Below are 12,502 nucleotides of genomic sequence, written 5' to 3'. Positions count from 1 at the left end.
CCCAGCTCCCTGCTCAAGACTGAGTAGTTAGTGGTGTGGCCGAGTTCAGAACCAGAACCCAGCATCCATGGCTGCCCCTCCTCCGCAGCCCTCGGGCCACATCCCGGCCAGCCTGCTGTGTCAGAGGAGCTTTGTGTGAACAGAGCCACACCGACCTGCTGGCCTGTGAGCTGGCACATCCTCCATACCAGGGACCCAGCTGAGGAACCACCTCACGTAGCACCTTGACATTCTGCCCCTTTAGTAACAGGTGTGCCATCGCTATGTATAAAACAGATGAACAACAAGGACCTACTGCAGAGCAAGGGAACTGTATTCAATTTCTTGTAGTAACATATAATGGAAAAGAATCTGAAAAGAAGATAAATCTGTGTGTGTATGTGCACAACCGAGTCACTGCACATGTATGACTGAAGCATGATGCTGTGCGCCAGACAGTGACACAACATTGCAAAGTGACTACACGTCAATAGAAAACTAATTTTATTCAACCAAAAAAATGATTTAATATTTGGAATTAAAAGCTCTGTGAATGAATTAAATGGCACATTCGTCCAAGTCTGAGAACCACTGGCCTGTGGAGTCATATGACAAGTCCGCCTCGGGGACCTCCTGGGGGTGACGTGTTCCCACCGGTGAGGACCCAGCCCCCAGCCAGCGAGACCGGCACTTGCAGGAAACAGACACAACGTAAGAGATTCTGTCTGGAAGAAACGGCAGTGACCTCTGTCCAGGAGAGAAGATGACTGCAAAGGTTGTCCCTTCCTATCAGATGCTGAGCAGCTTTGTATCTGACTCAGTCCTGTTACCGCCAGTGTGGCTTTTTACCTGCCTAACTGCATCCATTCCCGTATCTTCCTTTGAAGCAGCTCCGCATCTTACTGGTTCCCTCGTGAAAGATCTACTACATCTTTGACAAATGCTCACCGCCCGTATCTATGAAAAAATGCTTTTAACTTTTTGAAAAAAAGTGCACTTTGACACAGGAGAGAGGTAACATCACAAAGCAGTGAGTGGAAGGGACCACTTAGTGATCTGTGTTGGGAAAGTGGTTGTCCAAAGGGGGGACGTGAAATTTTATCCCAGCCCACCCCATCCACAAACCCTGATCAATTCTAGTGCATTAAGAACACCAATATGAGTCACTAAACCTTAGAGCTCTCACAAGAAAAATCAGTATAATAACTGTACAACCTTGAGGTGGTGGAAACTACGAACCTAGTCACAGGAAACACAAACCCAACAGAAAAAAAAAGAAGACAAAGCAAGAAACCCAACTGCATGGGATCAAGAGCTCCTGTGTCTCAAGACACACGTCAAAACAGTGACAAGGCAAGGCATCAACTGGGAGTCCAGATTTGCAACACATTTAACCAACAAAGGATTAATCATCAGAATATGCATATGAAAAAAACTTCTCCAAATCTGTAATAAAAAGGCAAACAACCTAATAGGTTCACAGCAGAGAAAAAAAATACGGCGAGTAAACACAGGAACAGCTGCTTAACTCATTAGTAATCTGAGAAATGCAAATTAAAACAATAATGAGATGCCATTTGCACCCACCAGATTGGCAAAAGTTACAAAGTCTGACAGTACTACTTGTTGGTGGCAACGGATCCCTGAGAACACAGACTCCATCAGTGAGGATGTAGCTCAGAAGCACGGCTTTAGGAGCCATTCTGATGTCACCTAGCCCCTTCCCGGACCTGCAGCTGCACTTCTGGCCGTTCGCCTGAGCCAGATCCTCGCAGAAACGCCCCGCCACCGGGAACAGGAGCACGCGCCATCTTTGCTTGCCTTGTAGCAAACCAGGGTCAGAGGCCCAGCAACGGGGCGTTGTCACACGTGGAGCACAGCTCAGCAGTGGCAGCGCACGTCCACGGTGTGGGCCAACTGTGTCCCTGGGTCTGGATTAGTTCCTGCTGAAATAAGATGTGTGATCGTTTTACAATGAGAGACGCGTGAAGAGAAGTCTGTTTCCTTGGATGTGGTCGGGGCAACTTTGAGGAACATACTGGGGGAGCCATTCGCCACCAAATAACTGAATTTCCCCAAAAGAGAAATATTATTCCTCTTCGCTTTCCCTTTCCTGCTTATTCTTTCAGTTTGAGGAAGTTATTATTTGGTCCTGAAAGGGTCAGCTCTGCCCGGCTAGCTAGCGCATATTTTGAACATCTTACCACGTGCACTGAAAGGTAAAGAGGCTCCAGTGTCAACTGAAGGAAGCCCGCTGTCCAGGCGGGGTCCCCACCCGTCGCTTGTCCGAACATTGACGGGCATCTGTATCCAGTTCCTCTGTGTTTTCACTGCTATCCTGATATCCTGTTTTGATGTGGTGAAGGGACAATAGGAATAAAGCAGGCTTCACTCCTGCACATAAAATTTGGAAGAACGCTAAGAAAAGAGAATGTTGGATTTCTGATTCACACGTGATAAGCAGCTTAAGACACAGAAAAAGTGAATTATACGAAACCTTGCGAGGCAAGGTTGCATCTTTATCCTTATTCTAGCTGGACATTTGTTTTAATTTCTGTGGCGTTTGTATTTTATATTCTCAAGAATTGCATTCATCCGACGTGCTTTGTTTCTTCCACCTTGCCCCGGTTCACTCAGGTGTTACTGCCTGGGCTGGGCCATTTTAAGAACATCTTGCAAAAGCGACCTGGGCACTGAAAGGTTTACAAAATCACATTGGGGGCAAATGTTACTGCCTTTAAAAGATGATTGCTACAGATATAAAAGAGAATGTTCTCTTTTACACTCCATCCAAACTCCCACTTTAACGCAAAAAGAAATTTGTCGAAAGGACCCAATTCAGGGAAAATAGATTGCTCCATAAAAGAGAAAGAGAAATGGTGACGATTAAAACGTTGCAACGTCTTAAGATTAGAATGTGGACAAGAGGCTGAAACGCTGGTGCGTGATGGTCTCCCTCCTCCCTCCCTCCACCCCCACCCCAAGCCCGATTCAGCTCGGTGCCTACTGGCTGATTTCCCTCAGCTAGGGAGCTTATGCGGCCCCACTGAAATAATGGAACACATGGATGGAAAATAACCCCAAAGATGGGGAAGCTGAAAATGCAAGATTGATAAAGTAATTTTAATTTGGCTTTACATATGTTAAGGTAGTTAGGGTGACTTCTGTGAAGGAGTCCAACTGTGTAAAGACAGATGTGCAGAAACTGATTAAAGGCACACACCCCCCTCCCAAGGCGGGCGCGTGCTTCCTTCTCACCAAGGCAGTGCCGATTTTATTTCAGAGCACGCTGTGCTGTTTTCGCAAGCCAGAACACCTCGGAGAAGGGCCTGTGCCGTCGCTCGTCACTCCTCGGGGATGCTGAACGCCACCCAGCCTCTCTCGGCCTGCCGCCCTTGTGATACGGAAAGCGATGGGTCTGGTTTCAGCAGCCGTCTCCTTGGCTCCATGAGAAGGGGCGAGGCGGCCGGGCAGGGAGCAGGTGAGGGACAGGGGGCAGGAAGCCCGCCCACGGGCCCGCGAGCAGTCATTTAGCTCCTTCTTCTCCACGCTTTTCTCTGCGCGGCTCCAGAATCTGTTTTTCCTCCTCAATCTGCCCTTACTGTTACTAACGTTCGAAAACATCACCGATGAAATGAAGGCTCCTGCTGTCACATTGATCCTCGCCGCAGTCTGGGGCCCGAGACGCCCAGACTGCAGCGCTGTCCCTGGCGCGGCCCGGGCTCCCGCTGCTCCGCCGTCAGTGCCGTCTGGAGCCAGGGACGCCGCGGCCGCGCTGTCCAGGGAGACGCGCTGAGGGATCGATGTGGCGGCGGGGGGGGGGGGGGCGTCCCTCTGAGACACCGAGACCCAGCAAAGGCAAAGTCACGACAGCTGCTCCGGGCCGGGCGTTCCGGTCACGCTGGGAGGCGGCGTGCGTCTCTGCAGAGCCTTCCAGGCCCGAGGGTCTGCGAGCAGCAGCCTCCGCTGCGATGGGGGCGAGGCTGCGAGGTTAGCCGGGAGGGACGCACTTGTCACCCGGCTCTTTGCACCCCCCTCGCAAGGCCAGAGATTTGGGATTTGGACGCAAACGTGGTTACGGGGCCTCTCACCGCAGAGCTGTGCTGTCCACGGACACGGGGCGCGGTGGGCCCAAGGCACGCTGGGGTCCCCCGCGTCACACGGAGGGGCAGTTTCACCTGAGGCTCTGCGGGGGTCATTGCCGAGACGGGGTGTCCGCAGCACTTCGAAACTCTTGCTCTCTGCAGTCTGAGGTCATTTCTCCTCAAGACGAGGGATTCTCTGAGAATCAAGAGGCTTGACGGAAAAGACCACGAACCTCCCGGAGGTAACCTCAGTATTTTGAAGGTTTCCGAGCCCAGGAGAGGCGAGATGCTCTGCCCACGATCCAGAGCAGCGCCCTGAGCTAGGAAGTGCGGCTCCTCGGTGCAGTTTCCGGGGGCGCGCTCCCCCGCGGGCTCCTCTCCCCTGCAGCGGTGACAGCGGCCGGAGGGGACCCAGCGCGTGGACCGGGCGGCGCCGCGGGGCGCAGCCACGCACGGGGCACAGGGTTCAGCAACCAACGAAGGAAAACTCTGCGCTTCTGAATGCCAGCCCGTGTGTCTGCGAAAAACAAATTGGTTTGTGACAATTTTCACCAGCCCACGAGTTTCTGGCAAACTGTATTTCTCACAAATATGAATGTAATTACAGAGGGAGTTCTGAGGGGTTAAACAAGGTCTTCATCCAGTTAGTCAGAAGACACTGGCCTGTTACCGAGTCCACAATCATTCTGCTCCCGCACGGCAGGACAATAAATCGGGAGACAAGGTGTTGGGGCAGGAATAACGACTTTATTCAGAAAGCCGGCAGACCGAGAAGACGGGGGACTAACGTCCTGGAGAACCGTCTTCCCCAGGTCAGAGCTCAGGCTCCTTTTATGCTAAGAGCGGAGGGGGTGCGGTTGGTTGTTGCAAGCCTCTTGGCGTCAGAATCCTTTGTTCTTGCAGCCGTGTGCTTGGGTCAGGTCGTGGTGTCCTTGTAAACCTCTAACTAGACAAATGCTACTCTCTGTTCTGCAACTTTTTATCTGTGAATGGGAAAGAGTTCTCCCCTTGAAGGTCAGAGCCTGGAGGATGGGCTCTCCTGTGTATCTCAGGCTCTAGGCAACGACTTTTACAAAAGGTGCAGAGCCAGCATGACTCAGCCCAGGAGACAGAGCCCAGGGTTAGAGCCGAAGGAGCAGATCTAATAGGGAGTCGGGTTTGTTCTTCCCTGTTACCAGCCTGTGTATAAGTTTACTGCTCTGCATTCCCTCTGGTCAGAGCAATTCTCATCTAGTGCGTGGGGTCCTCACCCTGCCCTCTGGTCCCCGCCCTCCAGGTGTCCCCAGTCCAGCCATCACCCTCCTGTGGGACTAACAGCACACCTTTCCTGTGTCGTCCACTGGGTCCAGCCCTTACACTGGCTCCCGGCTCCCCACGTGCTGTCCCTCTCTGGACCTGCACGGGCGCCCACTTGGTATCAGTGCACTTCCCAAGAGTGCGGTTGCTGGGCCAGAGGGCAAGTGTTTAACTTTGGAAACAACCGCCAGACTGCTGGCGGTGCCCTGCGGCCTGCACGCCCTCCAGCAGTGCCCGGCAGCTCCCACTGCTCCGTGCTGCCTTCGTCCCGGGGCTCCCAGAGCACAGGACCACAGGCTGGGGGGCTTTACCGGCCTCACATTACGTTCACACAGCTCTGGAGGCTGGACGTCCGCCATCGAGATGTTGGCAGGCCTGGTTTCTCCTGAGGCCTCTTTCTCGTTGGGTCCTCGCACAGTCCTCCTCCGTGTGTGCAAGCACCCCTCCTGTCTCCCTGAGTGTGCAAATGTCTTCTCACTGGAAGGAGAGCAGTCACCCTGGATGAAGGCCCCCTGCCAGCCTCATTTTAACTTGGCCACCTCTTTAAAGGCCTCGCCCCCTCATACAGCCACACTCTAAGTCAGGGCTTCAACACGCGGATTTTTCTGGACACAGGTCAGCCCGTGGCACAAATGCTCACAGAAGCTCGTTGCGCCGTTTCCTCTCCGTCTCATGGTCGGGGTGGAGTGGTATCTAATTTGCATCTTCCTGATGACTGCAGTCTTGGGCACCTTCCATAGACGTGCACACTCTTGCATTTTCTTCTGTGACAAGTCTTTTATGATTTATTTTTACAAATCAGGTTGTTTTTTTTTCCTATTTTTGGTTAAATATATTCTCAATATATTCTCAATAAGTTACTCGGTGAAATATGTTTTGCATATTTTTCTTAATATGTGGTTTGCTTACTCATTTTCTTAATGTTGTCTTTTGATTAAGCCTAATATATCCTTTTATGATTCATGCTTGCTTTCTCCTAAGAAATATTTGCCCACCTCAAGTGTGTGCTTACACCCATCACAAATTAATTCCTGGGGAAGAAGTCATGTGATGGCTTAAGCTTATTTTCACACGTGTGTCTGTCTATTTGTCCCAGAAGATGCCCGTCTTCCCTTGAATTCCCGTGGCACATTGACTGAAACGCAGTAGACTGTGTCTGTGTGGCTCTAGTTCATGATGTTTCACTCTGTTCACCTGTCATCTATGACTTTTGCATAACTACACTCTCTTGAGTAACATAGCTTTCTATAAACTCTTGAATTCAGCTAGATTGAGTCCTTTACCTTTGTCCTTCATTTCTCTTTCATATGTTAGACAACTTGTATTTGCATGTAATTTTAGAATCAGCTTGTCAATGTTTTGAAAAAACCTGCTGTGATTTTGATAAGATTGGTAAAATCTATAGGTTAATTTTGAGAGAACAAACATCTTGAGTCTTTCTATCCATGAAAATGGTATATATCTCACCATTTACTTAATTCTTGAACTTCTTTCAACAATGTTTTGTAGTTTTCAGTGTGAATTTATTCCTAGGCATTTGATTTTTTATTACATTTTAATGCAATTTTAAAACTGTGATTTTAAAATTCAGTTTCCTTTTGCTCGTTGTAGTCTGTAGACACTGTTATACTGTCACATTATGTATTGACCTCGTATCCTAAGACCTACCTAAATTCACATGCTAATCCAGGTGGAGTATTTGGGGGTGTTGTTTTGGGTTTTTGTTTTGGTTTTTGGTTTGTTTTTTTTTTTTTGAGATTTCATATCATCTGCAATAACAATTGTTTGACTTTTTCCTTCACAATGCATATAACTTCTCTTTATCAGGGTAAAACATGAAGTGTAGTGTCACACAGAAGTGGTAAAAGCAGACATCCTTGCTTTTTTGGCCTTGAGGTGAAAACCTGACAAAGACATTGAAAAAGAGGAAAATTACAGACCAATGTCTTTTATGAATATATAAGCTAAAATTTTAATCAAATAGGAACAAATGTAATGCAAAAGCATATTAAGATATATTCTTTTGCCATGGCCGAAAGGAGATCATTACAAGAAGGCAAGACTTATTTATCTTTTAAACCCAACCGATGTAAATCATTGCAGTGAAAGAATGAAGAGGAAAAGCTATATGGTCATCTCATTAGATACTCAAAATCATTTCACAAAATTCTACACCTGTTCATGATAAACTCTCAGAAATCTAAGAATAGAAATATATTTTCTTAAAATGATAAAAACATCATCACAGCTAATGGTGAAACACCGAATGCCTTCACCCTGAGGTCAGGGAGGCAACGTTCACCACTGCCTTTTATTTTCACCATGTATTTGACGTTCCAGCAAGTGTAACAAGGAAAGAGAAAGAAAAAGAAAGATATTAAAATTGGAAAAGAAGAAATAAAACCATCTTCTTCCCTCAAGTCTCATAACGATCTCTTTGGAAAATACACAGCCATCTACAAAAACACTTAAAGATAGTTAAATAAAATTAAGACATTTTCTAAATCCTACATCAATATATTATATTTTATATACTACCAACATGCAAACAGAAAAGCAAATTTAAAAGTAATGTGTGTAATTGTTTAAAAAATTAAATACTTAGAATAAGTCTAACAAAAGTTGTGGAAAACATCTATTAAAACATTACTGAGAAAAAGTAAAGTAAATGGAGAATGTTTCCTGTTTATGGGATTTTAATATGCACTATTCTGACTGTGTCAATATTCTACACATTAAACTATACATCAAGTGTAATTCTAATCAATATTCCTGTGCTTTTTTGTAAAAATGGACAAACTGATTCTAAATGTATAGTCAAATGAGGTAACATAGAATTATTTGGGTAATATTGAAAAAGAAAAAAATCTGAGAAGTCAGTCTAGCAGATAGCATAAATTAATATAATTTACGGCTTACGGTCGCTTGGACAGTATGGTGTCCTGTGAGAGAAGAAAAAGACGACCAGTGAACTGGGAGTGGTGTCTCTGGCAGACCCACATGCGTGCACTTAACTTACAACAGAGGCCTCGCTGCAATTCAGGGCTGAAAGGATTTTTTTTTTTTTTGGATAATTGGTGCTTATGCAACTGGATAGTCACAAGGGAAAACAATTGACCCCGACTCCATCCTCACACACACACACACACACACTAATTTGAGATGAATAATAGACCTAACTGTCAAAGCCAGAAAAAATTTTAATAAGATAAATGACACCTAATATAAGAACGAAAGTACAAAAGGCAAAAAAGCCAACCTCATACAAATATTTAAAAAATGATTCAACCAAACTGTCTTCTATTTATTTTATGCCCCTTTAAAAATATTTTATCTCTTATTATCTTTAATTTATTTTGAACTCTATAAGAGCTCTTTCAGATTGTCTTCCAAATATTAATCAATTATTCCCATGATGTGTATGGGAAATACGTTCTACACTGTGGATCGATAGTCCTTCATCCAACACTTACTAAGCACTTCTGATTTTTAGGTGTTTATTATATGCTAAGCTAAATGGTAAAGTAGACAGATGATAGACGGACAGACAGCTATGGATATGTACCCTGTCCTTACAGACAGGGATTTCTGGTGAATTCTGTTGAGACCCAGTGAATGGTAGGGCGCGAAGTAGACAAGGAAAGCTCATTTGATACGAGTGATGACAGGGAAATGACCAAAGGTGTCGTGGCAGACTTTAGAAATGGCACTAACTCAAATCTTGGAATAAAAAAAAAATACACCTTCCCAGATAAAAGGACTTCTAAAGTGAGACTGGAAGGTTGTGAGCCTGTTGGGTTACAGGTGTTCTAACCAGGAAGGCACGCAGCCCATCAAGGGCGGGACCAAGGGAACCGTGCGTCATGGCTGCAGGCTGCAGGAGGGGGCACTACCTGCGGAGGATTTGGAACTAATAATAAAACTGCCTTGCACTTTGTCTGCTTTTTATTGGCACCATGTGCCTGCAATTCTGTACAATTTGCTTCTTGCAAAAAAACTGCTATCAAATGCAAAACTGTAAAACTCCTGGGGATAAGAGAGGAGGAGACCTAGACCACCGTGGGTTTGGCCGCAGCCGCTTCCGTCCGGTGCCAAAGGCACAGCGCACGCGGGAGGTAACTGATGAGCTCGACTTCTCTGATATTAAAACATCCGCTCTGAGAAAATCAATGTCAAAAGATGAGAAGACAAGCCACAAGCATGTACTTGCCAGATACATGTCTGATAAAGAGCAGTTATCCCAAATGCACAAACAGCACTTAAAACTCAACAATCAGAAAGCAAGCAACCTGGTTAAAAATGGGCCAAAGGTCTCAAAAGACACCTCAGCAAAGAAGGTAAGAGGATGACACGTATGTGTATGAAAAGATGCTCCACGTTATATGTCAGCCAGAAATTGCAGATTTAGGCCATGAGACACCACTGCACAACAGCACTGAGGACACCGGATGCTGGGGAGGACGTGGCGCCACAGGAGCCCTCACCACTGCTGGCGGGAGCACGACATGGCACAGCCGCTCTGGAAGACAGTCGGACCGCTTCCTACAACGCCAAGCCTGTGCTACCATACAGTCCCGCAGTCATGCTCCTTGCTGTTCATTCAAGGGAGCTGAGAGCCTGGGTCCACCTAAGAACCTGCACAGAGATGTTTACAGCAGCTTCGTTCATATCTGCCAAAATTTGAAAGTACCCTCGGTGTCCTTTAGAGGGTAAATGGGTAACCTTGCAGGGATAACCCAGCGAAGGATGAGTACGCAGAGTCTATTGACGTATAGAATGTGTCTGTGTGGTTTCATCCGTTGCAGCAAATTCACGACCTTGGTGGCGGATGCTGACAGTGGGGGAGGCCGTGCATGTCTTGGGGTAGGGGGTGCACAAAAATTTCTGTATCTTCCTCTCAATTTTGCTCTAACCTTAAACTGCTCTAAAAAAGACTTAAAAATGCTTATAGGTCCAAATTCTAGACAATTACTATAGAACTGTCGAGTTTTAGTAATAATAATAATATGTATATATAGCATCAAATAAGCACATTTCTACTACTTGTATTTTAATGAGCATTGTGTTCAAACCAGCAGTGACTTTGGAGAGCTCCCAGCTACGCAGTGAGCCTCGCACTCTCAGGAGTCGGGATGTGTGTTCATTTCAAGAGCAAATTCAAAATCAGTTAAGCTCCCCTGGGGCACCATTCTTTGCCTTTTACCTGCAGTATTTAGGGCAGGTACAGCTAATGTACAGTGTGACTCGGGTTTTCTACAGTGTCACCTCTCTTTGTGTTTGTCTCATCTTCCCCACCTTCTTTGAAACAACTATTTTTAGTAGTCTATGTTAACGCTGATTTCGTTTTTAACTATGTCTCTTTATGTTACTTTTCTACCTATTCCTCCAGCGATGGCAGTGTGCATCTTTTACTTCCCATTATCTACCTGGAGTCATCATTAGACCACTTTATATAAAATGCAAAAAGGTTGTGTGACATTTAAAGAATTTAAACTAAGAGGAAAGAAGAAACACAGCCATTTGTTGATCGTTCTCCTGTGCTTGTCCCTCCCTAATGACCTGGTGTGATTTCCTTCTGGCCTGAAGAACCCGCGTTAATATTTCTAAGGCAGATCTGCTGTCACGGGCTCTTTTAATTTTCTGTCACCTGAAGATATTCACTTTTGAAGGGCATTTTTGCTGAATGTAGAATTCTGGCTTGAGTTTCTTCCCTTCCTTTTATTTTTTCACTTGCAGAACTTAAATTTGTCAAGCTATTATCTTCTTGTCTTTGTTTTGTTTTGTTTTTTTTCAATTTTTTTTCCTGATGGGAAATAGTTTCCTTTTGTATTATCTTTTACACGGTTTTTCAGATGCTTTGATTTTCTTTGTTCTTCGGAAGTTTGACTATTACATGCCCAGAAGCAGATCTTTGTTTCTGTTTTTTGTATTTGCGGTGATTGGGCTCCGCTGGTTGTTCTGGATCAGTGGGCTGATTTCCTTCATCAATGTTCAAAAATTATCACCATTTTCTCTTTAAATACTTCTTCTGCCCTATTCACGGTCGTCTCCCCCTGGGTCTCCAATTACATCTACAGTGAAGTGGTGCTGTCTCTCAGATCTCAGACTCTCAGTTCCATTATTATTATCATTGTTTTTCCATAATTATCTTGATTATGATGTTTCTTTGTGTTTTTGTCTGGATAATTTATATTGTTCTGTCTTCAAAGGCACTTATTTTTTTAAGATAGTTTTAAATCTCTGGTAAACTTCCTCATCTTTTCACACATGTTGTTCAGTTTTTCCACTATCTCATAGCAGTGTCGAATCCATGTCTTACAATACTGTATCGGGACTTCTCTGTCTTCCTCTCCTGACTGTGGGTGACAATGACTCGCTTCTTCCTGTGTCTTAATTTTTCAGTGCACTCCAGGCATGGCGTATAAAACAACATGAGAGACTAAAATAGATAATGCTCACCAGGTTAACGGCATGCCCTTTCTCTGTCAGGCTCGAAGGGTCGTCACTCTGTCCACCTCATTGTCTGATCTGCTATTGATTTTGATAATTTTCTTTGTTGCAGCTTCAGTGGGGTTTTGATCAACATTGACTTCAGAAGTTTTGGAGGAAGAGTCAAGAACTTACCTTCCTCTGGCCTTGAAATCTAAACACCACAAAGGTCTAAAGATTCCTCTGTTCTTTGTTGAATTCCCGTCTTTCTGAATCGCATCTTTTTCTGTTACACAGGTTACCTGTCAGATTTTCGAGTTGCTGGGAAGTCGTTCTGCACCTGTGGCAATCTCTCTCCGCCACGGTCCCCGAGGTCTAGGAAAACAGTTCACTCAGGGTTATCAGGATTTTAGACTTCCATGCCAGACCACACATGGTCAATAAAAGTCCTTTAGAATTTCACCTACTTTCCCCTTACTCCCCGACCACGGTGGTGTTTTCTTTCTCCCATGATTGCCCCACCAGATGGGAAGGGAGAGGTGGCTATTTTCTTGCTTAGAAAGGACAGATTCATGTCTAGATCTAAGTTTATGTTGTTTTCTGTGCATCTTTAGCTTCCTGATGGGTGTTAAAGCTGTGGTTTTGTGGCTTATCCGTATTATTCTCAGGCAGAGGGCAGACCTCAGTGGTAGAGCGCGTGCTTAGCATACACG

This window comes from Vicugna pacos, chromosome 30 (assembly GCF_048564905.1).
Source record: "Vicugna pacos chromosome 30, VicPac4, whole genome shotgun sequence".
NCBI classification, from domain to species: Eukaryota; Metazoa; Chordata; class Mammalia; order Artiodactyla; family Camelidae; genus Vicugna; species Vicugna pacos.
Note: the sequence above shows the minus strand (reverse complement) of the source record.